Here is a 15,626-nt window from a genome sequence, read left to right on the forward strand (position 1 = left end):
CGTTCTTCTTCCTTGCCTCTTCTCTCCCACTTCTGAGGTGAAGTGGGGGCTGAGTACTCTGGGAAGGCCAAGCTCTCTCTGTGCCCCTTCAGAGGGCAAACAGGCAGGTCACTGATGCAGAGATGCTCAGGGTGTGTCAGTCACAAGCCTGGGGAGAGGTGGGAGATGCTCCTTACAGAGAGAGAATCTGAGGTTAGAGAGAGCTGCCTGAATAAAGAAGCAAGCCTGACATGATCTTTCCTGCTCATAAACAAAAAATGACATGTTTGATCCTCGAGTCCTTCTCTTGTCTTTTATATATGTGTGTGTATAGATAGATGACAGAAGAAAAATATCTGTGTAAAATATTAAGCTTGTGTAGTCTGAAGTGGAAATGTTCTCATGAACTCTGGACCATGCTGGTTTGATGCCCGAATGCTTTGATGGGTGTTTGGATCAGGATAGTTCTGCAGTTTAAAAACAGTTCTACTGATTTCTCTTTCCTTTTACTTTATATACAACTGCACATCTCCCACCTCTGGAGGAGGGGAGAAGGACTGTCAGATCATGGAAGGAACCAGCAAGAGAAATTAACCTTTAGATGCCAATTACCATTACATGAAGAACAACCCAAGTGACAGGATAATTCAGCTGTGTCGATTAGTGAGTCAGAAGCAACTGCACAGAGCTTGGACTATGAAAAGAACATAAGGCTGCTCATTTTAAACTGTTTCACCAGAACCAATACACAGTGCTAGCAAGTAAAACACCTGAGTGGTCTGATGGATAATACTCCTTGCTCATATATCCTGCAGCACTTCTGCCCTTGTGCTAATGGACTGATCCACAGAGATAAGAGAGGGCAAAGCTACAAGCTGAGACAGGTTAACTCGACGTCCTGCTTTATGATGTAACATAATTCAACATGAAGTTCACCCTCAAAAAAAATCATCTTGTCAGTCCTATTGCTGTTAATACCATTAGTTCAGTCACTTACGCAGTGGGGAAGCCTTCTTCTCCCCGCTCTCAAATAGTTTAGAAAAACCCTGTGAAACACCTGGAAAATAATGCACATATTTACCAAAAGTAAAACAAGTCCCTATCTACATGAAGCACACAAAGCCCCAAAGGCAAGCTTCTCCTGCGCTGTGCAAAGTCCCTGTAATTGTTTCATATGATCCACAGTGAGTGAATTTATAAGTGATTCACATCTTACCTCTGATTTGAAATGAAAACGCATACATTGTGTGCTAAGTATTAATTTTAGAGGTAAAATATCAGTTTAACCATAAGTGATTTAAAAGTAAAAGGAGAGAGTACAACACAGAAAATGACTAAACACTCAAGTTCGCATCAAAAATCTGTTCAAAATATATTATGCACGTTGGGACCGAGCCAATGAATGTAACTGCCCACAGCTCTCTGCGGTCCTTGTCGTACAAGACCGGTACTGACTAACACGGATCTTAGCAAGATTTCTTAATTTTACAGAGGTGCCTGATTGATAAGACACCCAATTCACTTCTTATTTCAAATATTATTTTAAAATTTTACAGAAGAGAGAATAATTGTATTTTAACACTCATGACTTAAACTGCCTGTTTTTTCAGCTACCAGACATTTCTACGTACAAGCTGGCAGAATTTTTTTCTCCTGTCTATGTATTTTCCTGGTGAACACCAAGGGAGCTGCATATAGAGGGGGTGAGCAGAGAGAGATCGGGACAGAGAGTACTTTTCTACCCACATGGGAATTTAAGATTTCAACAGTTTTCGAATCCCACTGGCTTCAGTACACTCTTCATCAACCCTAAAAAGGCAGAAACGTGTTTTGCTACAGGGCTAAAGCAGTTAAAAAAGCCGACGGGTGGGAGCCCCACTAACCAGGGCTTGCACCGACACCAAGCTGGGGCAAAGGACGCTGAACTCCAGACTCGTGCTCACTGCTGCTTGATAAGATATTTCATTTCATTCTCGTCAGGAACTACAGGCTTCCCGAGCTACAGCTAATTATACAAGATTTATCTGCACGAAAACACGGGGATTAGGCAGGCAGGAAAGCAGCTAAAATTTATTTGGAGGTTTTGTTTAATAAAAAGGTATAAAACCAGGATTTGTACAGAAACAAATCATCTCTGAAACATGTATCTAAAGACAAGTGGGGGGAGGAGATTAGCATTCAGTTTGGTTTCTTTTCTCCCATCCTTTCATGCTGCTGCCAGGAGGAAAAAAAATAAGGATATGAACTTGTGATGCAGCAAGGAGTTGATACTCCTGGTAGACAGGAGACTGCTGCCCCTCTCCATTGCTCCCGAGAGCTACACAATCCTCACAGAGCTAAAATTAATTCTTTTACCAATCTGTATTGTATACCAGATGCTTACTCCATGAGGAGGTCAGTCCCCACAGAGCGAGATCAAAATCCCATTATTCAAACCTCAAGATTATAAAAAAGGAAGATAAAGATATCAAAGCTCTCCCCAGTTTCACCAGGAGTAGGATCAGTATAAGGCAGGATGGAGACACACACCGCTGACACAGGGACACATAAAGGTCACCACAGTTCCCACTGTGTGAGCTAAACAACCCAAACTAGACCTCTGGCATCACACAGCACTTCCATGCAAAGGTTCCTTTGCTCTTACAACTACTAGTAGCTGTGTGAGCAGCTTTCACTCATGCTGGACAAGATCAAGACTCTCCCATTCATTGGAGCGAGAGATGAGAACACCACTGGCCTTTTTCTTCTTTATACCTTGGGTGAGAAATTCCTGCTATAAACATTTCCAAAAGAACTTGTAATCCTGACATTTGACTTTCCTTAATTTTGGCAAAGATAGATTCTAGTCTTCTTTCTTTAAAAAAGAAAACTTGTTCCCAAGCTCTCTCCCTATATTACTCCTGCAGTTTTAGTAACATTAATTAGTTATTGTACATCGATCCTAATCTGTGATACACATGAAGAGAACCCAACAGCGCTTCATCACTTGTGTTTATAACTCATTTGCATAAGAGAGCTTTAATAAATCAGTCTCAAGACAAGGACATTCTGCAGGTTAAACACGTACACCAGACTTCAATTCATCACCAACTCTTTCATCATATTTACATTTGATCACCTGATGAAATAACACCGTGTGTCTCCATTTCATTTTCAAGAATGTAGTGCTCCTCCTGAAAGATTCGCAGTGCCTCCTACGTGCACCGGAGCCACAGAAAAGTGACAGCACCTTTCCTCAGCACTTGCTCAACATCTCAGGCAACGCGTTCTTGAAAAGAAGTTCTGCACAGGATGACACATAAGGAATAAGATAGATGAATAATGGAACAAATACTATCAAAAATTTCCGTGGCTCCCCCTCCCTTCTTCACTGCCATTTAATGTTTTGATGAACTGAAATTGGAAAAATTACAAATAACCATACTGGCAACAGAACAGTTTGATACTGATTTTATAGGCAGCTGTTTTCTAAAAAGTATATTTATGGTATTATAATTATCTTACAAATCCATTTGTGGGAGGAAGACCTAATATTTCTTCTCCATTTAGACTGGAAGCTCTGAGAAGCAAGGGTTGTCTGAGTCTTTATTCTGTATGATGCTGATAGTGGGAACAGAATGCAAATAAATGAATGTTAAAAATATGGTAAAAACTTTTGTGCAGATAACACCTTTAAAAAGGCAAAACACCTCTTCCTAACCATTGGGCATCTTTGCAGAGTTCCCCTCCTCTCCATCAGGACACACCAGACGGGCGTGGCACAGCCTCCGCTGCCGCAGGTCCAGTGCAGCGTAACGCTTGAGTTATCACGAGCAAGAGCGCTGTGGTTCTGTCACCCACTAGTCTGGCCTTTCACCATGAGCTTCTCACTGTGTTTACTTCCTCCCTCTTCCATGGAAGATGCATTTTTTTCTGTAGCAGCATTTTTTTGCTGTCATGCTGCCTCACCACAAATCCTCCAAATAAAGCACCATGTCATCCGTACATCTGGAATAGTTAAAACTCACTACTGGCATTTCACTGTAGCTGAAGTAATTCTGTCAGCAGAAAAATCTTCCTCCTCTTTCCAAGGCACATCCCAGCAGCTTAGGGTGCAACAAGGAGTCACCTTGTCCTGGGGTTCTGCTGGAACCCACACTGCCATGGTCTGTGTAACCTGTAGCTCTTCACTCGCAGAGATGTACGCTACTGCTGATGGAGCAGCTGTTAAAAACTGTAACTTTACCAGTTTGAGCCTTCGAGCCTTATGGTGGCTCTTTGCCTGGGTAAGAGCATGCCTGCTTGCAGCCTGGAGCACAGAAGCACCTCTCCAAGTCCTTGCAAAACCAGACCAACTTCTCCAATAGCTCATGCCATTTTTCTTTTCAGCATTGAGTAGATTGTCCACTCACTGGAGTGTCACAGCAAACCCAGCAGTAGGTGCAGAATAATTAGAATAGTTGCACCTGGTTCTCTTTAAAATCTCAATTAAAGGAAAGCTCAGTAATACCAAATCAGGAAATTAAGAGAAAAAATCATTTGATCATTTTCCAGTTCTATGTTTCTCAATTGTTTTAGTTCAAGACTCAAGGAAAAAAGTAGTTTGATTTAGCTGGAGTTTCACAAGGGTTCTAAAGCCTTTGGAAGGCAGCAAGATCTGGGGTTCCTGCATCCTACTCACCACCAATCAACACGATGAGCCTCAGGTACCTCACTCCCTAAGGTCCTCAAAATTAGATCTGCACAAATCAGATACTTAGGGTAGTATGTAACATGAACTGATCCATGGGGTGTATCTCTCTACATGAACACACTCACTTTATGAAAGAAGACAGCTAAATCAGCCTGATTTGATGAAGAAGTGCACTAACTGAAATCCCTCATGCTTTCCACATACATTCATACAGGCCAGCAGATGCACAGGAACTTGGTAACCTTCAGCTGTGCTGGGAGGAGCAACCTCATCACATGGAGCAGAGCCCACGTCACTGCACTTGGAATGTGCATAAAGGAAAATACAACATCGAAGCTGCATGACAGTTTAAATGCAATCCAAAGATTTCAAGTATCATCTCTCTGGAGTGCTCTGCATAGGAACACAAGATTTTTCAGGAATATTCATTCTGCAGGACAGAAAAGCTTAGGCAGCATTTCAAGCTTTCAGGTCTCTAATACACTTTTAAGAATTTTTGTCTAGAAGATGCTCCTGAAGGTGAATTGAAGAGTGTCATCAAAAGACAATTTAATTCTCAAATGAATTCAGATTTTTCAAAAAGTCAGGTTTCACCTCCCAAGCAGCTCCAACATATCCCCTTCCATTTATCATATGACAATACAGCCCTTACCCAATTACGTGATCAAATAGCATTCCTGCTGTTAGATTTTCATCTCATGCCACAGGTCATTGAAAGGTTGTAGAGGAAAAGGTTGCTTTCTAGTTGGTCTTTCCATTTTCACTGCCAGGATGGGAATACTGGTAGTAAAGAAGGTGAGAGGAAGGTGGAAGGAGCAGCAAACGCTCCCTAGAGAGGGCTGATCACAATGCTGTACACCAGCAGCGTGATCGATAGGAAAACAAGCAAAGAACAGATAATTCTCTAACAGATGGTGGGCGACAGAGTCAGCAACGGGCGCTGCTCTGCACGCAGCTGTGCACAGTGCGGCAACTGGCATGACCAGGGGGCAACAGCAAGGGCCGCTCCACCGCTGTAACGACGGGTCACACACACCCAGGAGGCCCAGAACAAAGTGCAAATCAGGTGCTAGAGGTGATGCTGGGGAGGTTTTACACATGCTGCTCGGCACAAAAACGTAAGCATGCAAAAGATGTCCCATGCACTGCAGATTTCACCAGCACAGGGAGGTGGGTGAGACTTCTCCCAGTCTGGGCATCTTCTGACATACTCCAGCGAGGCTCAGAGCACAGCTCTAACTTGAGCGAACAGAGGGATGATGGTTTTGGGTCAGAAAATGTGCGTTGTAAATAATGGAATATAAAGCCAGGAAAGAACAGACCAAGCTGAAGCTCAGTGACACAATGAGGATTTGAGCAGATACAGCTGCACAGTTGGAACGCTAAAATTTTCAGTACTGTGCTGGCATTTCTCAGCTCCTGGTAAAAATAGCACCACTGGTGTGGTTACCAGGGATCGCAAAAACCTGTGAGAAGGTTCCAGTGTTGAACAGGTATTAAAAATACAACAGCCCGCTGGGAGTGCGGATTGGAAAGCCACAGGGAGAGGAATGAGGTTTGCATGTGTGAGAACAGTGACACAAGGCTGTGAAAAGCGCTGGGCCAGCAGGTTCGGGACTGCACGTTCTGCACTCACTTTAACAGAGGAGCGAGAGCAGCCGCCGCGCTGTCTGCGGCCACACAGCCTGGTACCGTGCTCAGTGCAGGGGGACAACAGCCCACAGCGTGGTACAGCACATCCAGCCACTGCGTTCGGCTACTCAGCACGAGTTCCTGGCTCTGGGTTAAGAGATTGGAGACCCGGTGCTCACTTTTCAACACCTGCGGGAAAGCACAACGTAGACTTTTCCACTGATTCTGCCAGCACCCCTCAATCCTCAAACAAACCCTATTCCCACTGCTTCAGCCAGGCAAGGGACAAGGACCTAGAGAAGACCCCAAACCATACAGTTCTATATATACACACATATTTTTGACTGAGAAGGTACAAAGTATTAAAGCAACTCAATCCCTACCTTAGCATCTGTGTAACAGCAGCTGACATCCTGTGGGTCAGGTCCTTTGATTAATGAATGTAGAAGAATGCAAATCCATTAACTGGCATGTACAGTTGAAAGATAGCTCAAAGAGAGAGAAAATCATCCTGCTGAATTGAAAAATAAGGCCTGAATACCCCAAGTGTATGTTACTCTTGACTTCAAGATCAACAGAAAAATAAATAATAGTAGAAATGTGGTATTTTATGAGACTCTTTGCAGAGGCGTATATAAAGGCCTTGAGGTATGCAAAGGGTCCTCTTAAATTAGAGTCATCACAGGAATTACAGCGAGTTCAGTTCACTGTCAGGGATCCTATCAAGAACACTGTTAACCTGCTGCTCACAGCTTGATCCCCAAAAATCTCATGAAAGCATGTAACGCTATCATCCACAGCATCTTCTATCACTCTGAAAACACACCTCGTTATAACAATGCCATTTTTTGACTAAAATCATCACCTTCCCTAAGCAGATAAACCAAGGGAAGCGGAGCTGCATATACACTGCACATACATATACATATGGTGACTTCTGAAACAAAGGGAAGACCAGAGAGCTCGTGCTATTTTCAGTGCACTACAAGCAGCTAATAGACCATCTGAAGTATGAACACTGTTGGAGTGGATGTCAAAAGAAATGAGCATAAGAGATACCTGTGAACGTATCCTAGAATAAATACACTGAACCAAAAGTTTTCCAGAAATAGATTTAACAGCTGAACCTTGTAAAATTGTGACTTCGCATTTTTTTGAAGCTTGTGAGGCTGATGACATCACATTACTAAATCTCACACAGAACATGTGTAAGCAAATAGTTTCCAACATAAGACATGGCAAACATCACAGAAAGAGTCAAAGTGATTAACAGCAATGCCCTTGCCATTGCCTCCCTGCTCAAACATCCGCTTGCAGCTGGATCATTTCGGAAAAGAGCTGCGAGCTCAAGACCTAAAGACTCATGTGAGCTCATGTCCTCAGCTACTTTAACAAGACACCTTCCCTGTTCTGAGTTCGGGTACAGAAATCACCATCTTCAGCCTCTGTCTCGAGCGCTTGGCAATACAAGACTTTCTACAAGGGATTTCTTTGCAAATCAGCATAAGTCATTCCTGCTGTGCCTCACACTTGTTATTTCTTTCAACCTACCACGAGCATATTCCAGAGCTATTGTCACTGCGGTGTGATTCAATTAGCCCTCTCTCTCCCCACACCCTAATTCTCTCCTTTGCTAATTCTCTAGCCTGGAACAGCAGATGCCTTCCTATCAAAACTTTCAGTGCAGAGTGCTGACATTTGGAGATAAACAGAAAAGCACTAGGCAGGCAGCTAATTCTCATCTCATCCTGCTCAGAATTTCGATTACCATTTGCTTTTAAGATGTCTATCCACAGCACTAGTACAGAGATATGTCAGACATGCAGCCCTGCTAATAAAAAGACAACACCACACTTTGCATGTCAAACAACAGTGTAGATCAGTTCAGAAATTTCACAGCACATGTAAAATCCTATTAACTGCACCACCATTTGAAGACCCAATTTGAAGCTGCAGCAAAAGCTCATTCTCCAAACTGATTATGGCATTATAGAATACCCTTATCCCTCTGGGTCTGAAGATTTTATTTATTTAAGCTCCCTGACCCCAGAGGCCAAAATTCAGTAAACTTTGCATCAGGCATAATAATTAGACATGCAAGAGCAGGCACCCACACCACACAGCCTTCTTCCCTTCGCCCCACGCTCGCTTCCCAAGCACTGATCCACGTAATCAGGCTTATGCCTATGAGTGCATTTAAACCATCATCATTTTAGGCACACAGACAGGCCCCGGGGTCAGGGAAAGTGAACACCTACAGAAAATAACACCACAGTGCATTGCTGACTGCTGAGGTTCAAATCACACCCAGAACGGAGAAAGAGCACCAGGCTGGCTGGCTCACAGACACTGTCTCTTTGGTAGCAGACAAGTGTAACCCCAGTCTGTGCTCAGCTCAAAGCCTCTCCCAGATTTAGAGAGCCCATTAGGCTAATGTGTCTGAGAGCTTAGTGCATCTCCTGTGTGCCTCAGCTCAAAGCTCTCAGATACAGGACAAACTTCAAACTGGAGCCTGTGGCCATGGGAACTGGTGGGAGCTGAATGGTCAGCATCTCCAGCCAGCTGCTTCTGGTCCAGGGCTGCCAGCACCCAGCTAGGGCACGGGGAAGTGCTTTTGAACAGACATCTGAACGAACTGAGCCTCACTCACACACGAGGATCCCTCGCCCAACATTTTACCTGGTTTGCATTATCATCTCTCCTGCCTGCCAGTGTAAGTAGGAGCAAACCGAAGCCACCAAGAGCTGTCATAAGCCCTGAACATGAATTCAGTGAGGCAATCATTCCCTTGGAGGGTTTATAATCTACCTTAAATAGAAGCCTCTTCACCTGGGCATGTTGCTATGGCCACTTGATCTGGGTACTTAATATAGAAACACTAAATGGGAGCTTAGGGATTTACAGGAACCTTCCTCTGAACAAAAGGAGGGGGAAGGATGGGCAGTGGCAGTGTACAACGTGTGTGCTGGTAAGTGGAACTGGTTGCTTCACAATGATCTGCAACAATCCTTATCAAAGCTATGAACATATTTAATTTAATCTCAGAAACTCATTCAGCCTTTGGCCTTTTGCAGTTGCCAACCACTAGTATCAGCCATGGAGCTTGTCCTGTGCAGACCCCTCCAAAATGAGAAAACAGCAGTGCAATAAGCAATTCAGCTTTATTGATCAACAGCCTTAATGCAACATAAAACCACGGGTAAATACATATCTCAGCTCTGAATGAACACTAAAAACATGATCTTTTTCAGTAAGTCAGTGACTGGAGTGAGAATTCAATTACTTAGCAGTAAAGGAAAGTAAAAAAACAGAGTGTAGCATTTTCTAATAACTTCTGCACGAGATGTCACGCACATCTCATCTTTGCAAGAACTTACTGCAGGCCAAAGAGGCAATTGGTACACACAGCATCGCTGTTAGAGTGATCAGGACCACAACCAAAAGCTTAAATTAATTGAAAATCTGTTTCCTCACAGTTGCATTTTTGTTTTAAAGAAGGTACTGAAGCCATTGTAAGATTATTCTTACCCTCAATAAAAGCTGTTCACCAGCCAACCCGTGTGCCAGCTGCAGTATTCCTATCCGCATGGAACTCCTACTAAGGAAACAACAAGCTAGTAAGTGTATCCTGCTTGTAACACTGAAAAGAACTGAAGTTGGAAACTTACAGGTTGTAAAAGGATCTCTTGCAAGACTCTTGTCATCAGCGCTCCTGAAGGCGGCATTCAGGGTTTCCAACAAGTGCCCCCACTTTCCTGAAGCCCAGTTGGCAGCCAGATGGCCGGGATGAGCTCACACGGCTGTTTCACCAGAGAGCGGCCGGCAGGACAGTGAAACACGGCTTCGGGTCTGCCGGGGGGCAGGCAGTGAGACACGGGTCAAACCCAGCAGGCAGGCTCAGCACCGTGCCTCAATCCCGGAATAACAGTGCCCCTGAGCACTGGAAAGGCCGTTGCCTTGCTGGGACAGACACGTGTACAACGGGAGGGTGAGGTGGCACCGTCGATCAATACCACAGCAGCAAAGCCGCTCCATCGCCCCACACCACCACAGTCACTAAGTTCAGCTGGCTGTTTCCAAACACATCATCTTCCAAAGCCCTGGTTAATGGCAGAGGGTTCCCTAAAGGCCATTGATATATTACTGCTAGCAAAGCCTTGAGGGATTTTACTGCCTCCAGTAGAGTTTATCACCTATTCGGAGGCTTTTGGAAGCCCCCAGGACCATGCCTGACAGAATTCTTGTGGCTGAAAAATGTTTCTGAAAGACAGCCCTTGCGCCCATGGGATAGACCAGGTTGTGCTATACAACAGGTATTTGCAGAAGATTTCCCTAAGAACTATAAATCCATACAAGTTTCCCCTCACAGCAACACTTTGAAGACTCTCTGCTCTACTGGCAACCTATCCAAGACATTTTTCAGGAGTGTTTTAAGTAAACACCAAGCAATAAAAGCTTATTTGCCAGAAGGGCCAAATGGTGTTACCTCTTTGGTTGCTGGAATTAAAGTGCTTTGTTGTCGTACAAACAAACAGCCTTTACCCTATTCTCTGCAGAGGTACCAGACTTATCCCTGCATAAAAATGATCCCTTTTATTAAAAACACTTGCTAAAATACCAGCAGCATCTCACTGTGCCAGAGCAGGCACCAAGGAAGCGAAAGCCAGCCAGCTAATACCCTGGATTTCATGATAATCCTGACTTCCTGTCTGATTCAGTAAAATATTTGCACCCAATCTACAGGAAGGATTTTCTAGGCACATTATATCTATAGAATGTATCTTGTGTTGATTCTGTTGAGTAAACCATGAAGTCGGACCAATCAGTATTTATGGGCGTTGTGGGTAGCTTCCCCCCACAGTTTAATAGATTTCCACCAGAGCATTCGTGTCATTTCCCAGGTGCCATAAAACATACCCCTGCCCTACACATGGTGTTTTATAGTGAATACTGTATATCAGATCAGTAGAAATTGATATTTTAGTCCTACTCAACAATTTTCAATGAATCACCACCCTCCTATGAATATCACGATACTATTTTGGCATGGGGTTTTATGCTTTAATGTTAGAGTACACAACAGCTAGCTGCATGTACTTGGAACTATATTCATCTCAACAGCTGGCCGTACATAGCTGCAGCCTCTGACTTCATACTGGAAAGACAATTCAGATAAGGGAGCATTCCTAGTAACAGCCATCACAATATTTACTGTAGCAGAAGCAGGGTATTGCACAAAGAATAAAATACTGGTGCACCCAACTTGTGCACCAACCCTTATGCAGGGCTCCAGACTTCTGGGTTTGTCGGGGAGAGGAGGTAGATTCAAGCAGAACGCAGTTCTTACAGAAATACCAACAAGACTTTTGCACATCTTTATCTTACAGCACAAGCAGTTTGAAGCCACAGATTTCATCTCCAATACACCCTATGGGTTTTCTCTGGGATAAGCCCTTTTCCAATCCTCAAATACTGTGGGACTTCTTCATAACCGTTTTCCAATTCTTTCCTTAGTAGAACTTCAGCAGAAGCCCCTCCCACACCCTCTGAGCTCTCCGCTTCTCTCATTTAAACACCTTACAAAGCTTTAATTATCAGACTAATTATGTTAAAGCCAAATTCACCCCTAACAATGGTTTTGAAATACACCAAGAGGAAACAACAGTGTTAATTAAGGCAGGACCCAGATGAACAGAAGAACAGTTACCTGCAAGAAGGCAATTAGGACATTCTCCTTCTACTTTCCCAACACAATTCGTGAAACAAACATGAGTTTTGGTGCCGATTACAGACTTCTTCATAAACACACAGGGTTCAGAGGTTTCCAGGTGCAGTTTTATGCATCACTACTTCAGAGCGCTTCACTGAACATCACTGATTGCCTGAGGTCATGCCCGCTCCCCCCTTTGCACCCCCTCCCACAGGAGCATCACCACTGCTGATCATGGGAATGACATGCTAAGCAAGAGCGTCAGCAGGACTTACCTTTGATCCAGGACTTTGAACAGCTTCTGAACATCAGGTTTCAGGCGGTTTTGACACGCTCACCAGTGCAAACTTTCCAGGTAAGGTTTGTGCTAAGGCAACCTCAGAATTATGTGAAAACTGAACAAGAATTTAATGAATGGCAGTGTGCCTAGATGTTGGCCTGAGGTATGTAAATGCCTTTTTCCAGGAATTGCCATCTGCCAGGGTATTCCGCTCTAAGCGATTTCCACGTGTTCTTTTCCCAAAGGTAGCTTAGGCCCTCAGGATCCTCATTTCCATCAATGCCAGCTGAACCCGGGCTTCTCAGACTGTTGCCTCTCGTTTGTGTGTGGCTCCTCAAACACTGCTGATGCCTGAGGTGCTCTACTGCCCAACAGCAGAGAGCTGGATACCCTCTAAGAGACACATCCAAACCCAGCCAGGAGGAGAGCGCATGAAAGGCAGGAAAAGCTATTGGACTTCGATGCCTGAAGAGATGACCCAGCTGGAGACACAACTGGACACATTTCTCTAGTCCAACAGCTATAAACATTAAAAGAAAAAGTCTCATCCACGTCTTAGTTTACCCCACTACTTCTAGCTAAATTAATTTTAAAATTATGTTCTCAGCACTTGTACTCTTCACACACTAGTAGCTGATTACCACAGCCACTCTTAGTTGCCATTTATCCAATTGAAACATTTTGTTCTTTTAATCTTTCCTTCCAAGTTCTTCAAGCTCCTTAATCATTTTTGTTGTACATCCCTGACTTCATTGTAATACACAGCTTGCTGGCATTTTGGTACTCTTGATAATAACACTTGTAAGTTAATAGAGTCATGCCAAGAATGAATCTGCCCAAATTGGCAGAAGCATTTTTAAGAGGCCAAAAACCCGTAATCTCTCTTCAGATGGCACTGGTAAGACTGCACCTAGGTTTCTGCTTTTGGTTCTCCATATCTAAATACTAAAACTTGTAGAGAAATGAATGACTTAATTATCTCAACAAAACTAAAAGATTGATTCTTCCCCCCCACTTCTTGCCAGCATGACATATTACAGACACACTACATACTAATACATTCTACAACTTTCATCCATCAACCTCAGATTTCTTTGCCCCTCACCTGCTCCTCAGTTTTCCAACAGTCGCTGCTCTCCCAGTCTCAGCTCTGCCTACACAGGCAGCTCCCGAAGGAGAAACCACTCCAGCGAGGAAACCTTTTCCCTTCCCAGGCAAAGACTGGGCTTTAGCTTATTTTCTACATACAAGATGCAACACTTGAATAAAGAGAGTCTCGTTTTACAGATCTTCAACTTTTTAACCTTTCTGGTGATCCCTTTGTGAAATTATTTCACCTTCACACGATTTCCAGAGCCGTTCAACAGCTCCGTGCTCCACGCGCAGTGAGCAGCGCCCTTAGGGCCATCTGGAGCAGGCATGCCTTCATGCATCTGCACACTGCTCACTCAAACACCCAACCCAAAACCCCCAAACCAGATAAACTTGGAGGACAAAAAGAATTCTTAGCTGTTGTAGCCAAGAACACAATTGTACCTCACAGCACCCATTTAGATTCCAGAAAGGATGTGTTTTAAGAGGCAGCACAGTGAATCACGCGAGCAGCAGGCACGCTGCTTGGGGCTGTCCATTTCTTCTGGCTGTCAGGGTTTTTCAGTTTTGTTTTATAGTTTCCTTTGGCTCTATAAAATACTTTGACACACTGCTGCAGACCTCTGGCTTGCTTTCTATTCCATTTTTTTTCTGACTAAGTGAGATGCCACTTTGAAAGGCATTGAGGCATCACTGCTAAATTACACCCACCGTTTGTGCAGACAAGCATGTAGTGAATTTACTCCTACTTACCCGTTCAACATTTAATTCCGTTCAGACCTGGGAGAACAGTGGTGCCAAACCCCTGTGCTAGGCTGGACAGACGGACCAGGGAGATGACGTAGCACCCCTTCCCCCCGAGGTCTGTGTACACCAACCTCGGTTGGTTCAGCAGGAAGCTCTTGTTTTCACCTTCCTTTGATGACTTTGCTCCATTTTCACAGAGAAGATAACCCTATTTTTTATCACATCAATTCATTTTGCTCCTCAAAGATTCACTTTCACTGAAGTTGAATCTGTTTAATCAAACATCCAGGCAGCCACTCAGAGGGGCAGAAACCCACCTGGGGGTAAATACAGAAGGTGTCACCCCACAAATTAGTTTTCTCCCAATTTCATAGGATTTTTTTGTGCTTTATGGGGTATTTTAAGCTACTCTAGCTAAAATTATTTCAGTTGGAGAGAAATGAATCTGCATTTCTAAAATGTTATAATTATTGATAGTTGACTACTACTGATTAACTATTTCTGTTGTGGAGCAATTGCTATTTTCATGTTAGACAAAGCAGGAGTTTATGCAGCAAATCAGCAGTTCAGTAGGACAAACTAAAGAGACAAAAAATAAATTAACACAGCATTGGATTCTAGTCAACCTAGTATTTTATTCCTTTGAGAATAAATTCTAAAATGTACCTGTTGCAAATAAAAGTGTTTGGACATGTTTATAGATCTCCAACATTAAAACATTAAATCCTAGCTGGAATTGAGTGAATAACTGATCTGAAACCTTCTATCCCTTTCTACCCCAAAAAACCCAGAACCAATAAATCAAATCAATCAGATTTGAGTTGATCAAAACATTTACTAACTTAACATTAAAAAACCTTTCAAAAACTCAAGCCAGTTTTGGCATTTTTAGATTATAATTTTGATTCTCCAAATTAACAGTTTCATTCATTTCAAATGTTATTCTACTGAAAAAAGAAATGAATAAAAGTCTCTCAGGCTAACCTAAAATTAAGTTTTTCAGTTTGCACAAAAACTTTTAAAAAAGCAAGAATTACTTAAAAAGTATTGGTTGAGAAATGGAAAGTTTTTCAACATAACACCTCATTTTACCCCTCAGGGCGTGTCTGTATTTTGGAGGTCAGCCCTCCCTCACCTGACGAGGAATCCATGCAGGTTTGTCCTAAGGCTGCAAAAACTGTTTCACCTTTTGCTCAGCTGAAGCCTCAATGATTTATTTTTTTTTCCCCATCTTAATGGAAAATATTTGTGGAAATAGATGGTGCTACAAAAAGACAGACAGCTGTGAGATGGCTGGCTTCAGATGACATCAGTAATGGGGGCGAAGAAGAAGAGGAGTAGAAAATGTATTTTCATGTACTACAGCTATTGTTCTTCAGAGACAAATGATACCAGCAAACACAAGCTCCCTGCCAAGATATAAATATCAAGCTGCTGATACAAGGCTGCTTTTGCTGGTAGCTAGTTCAGCGATTTGAATACGACACCAGAGGAGGGTGCAGAGTTACAGATGT

Source organism: Strix uralensis, chromosome 14, assembly GCF_047716275.1.
Source record: "Strix uralensis isolate ZFMK-TIS-50842 chromosome 14, bStrUra1, whole genome shotgun sequence".
NCBI classification, from domain to species: domain Eukaryota; kingdom Metazoa; phylum Chordata; class Aves; order Strigiformes; family Strigidae; genus Strix; species Strix uralensis.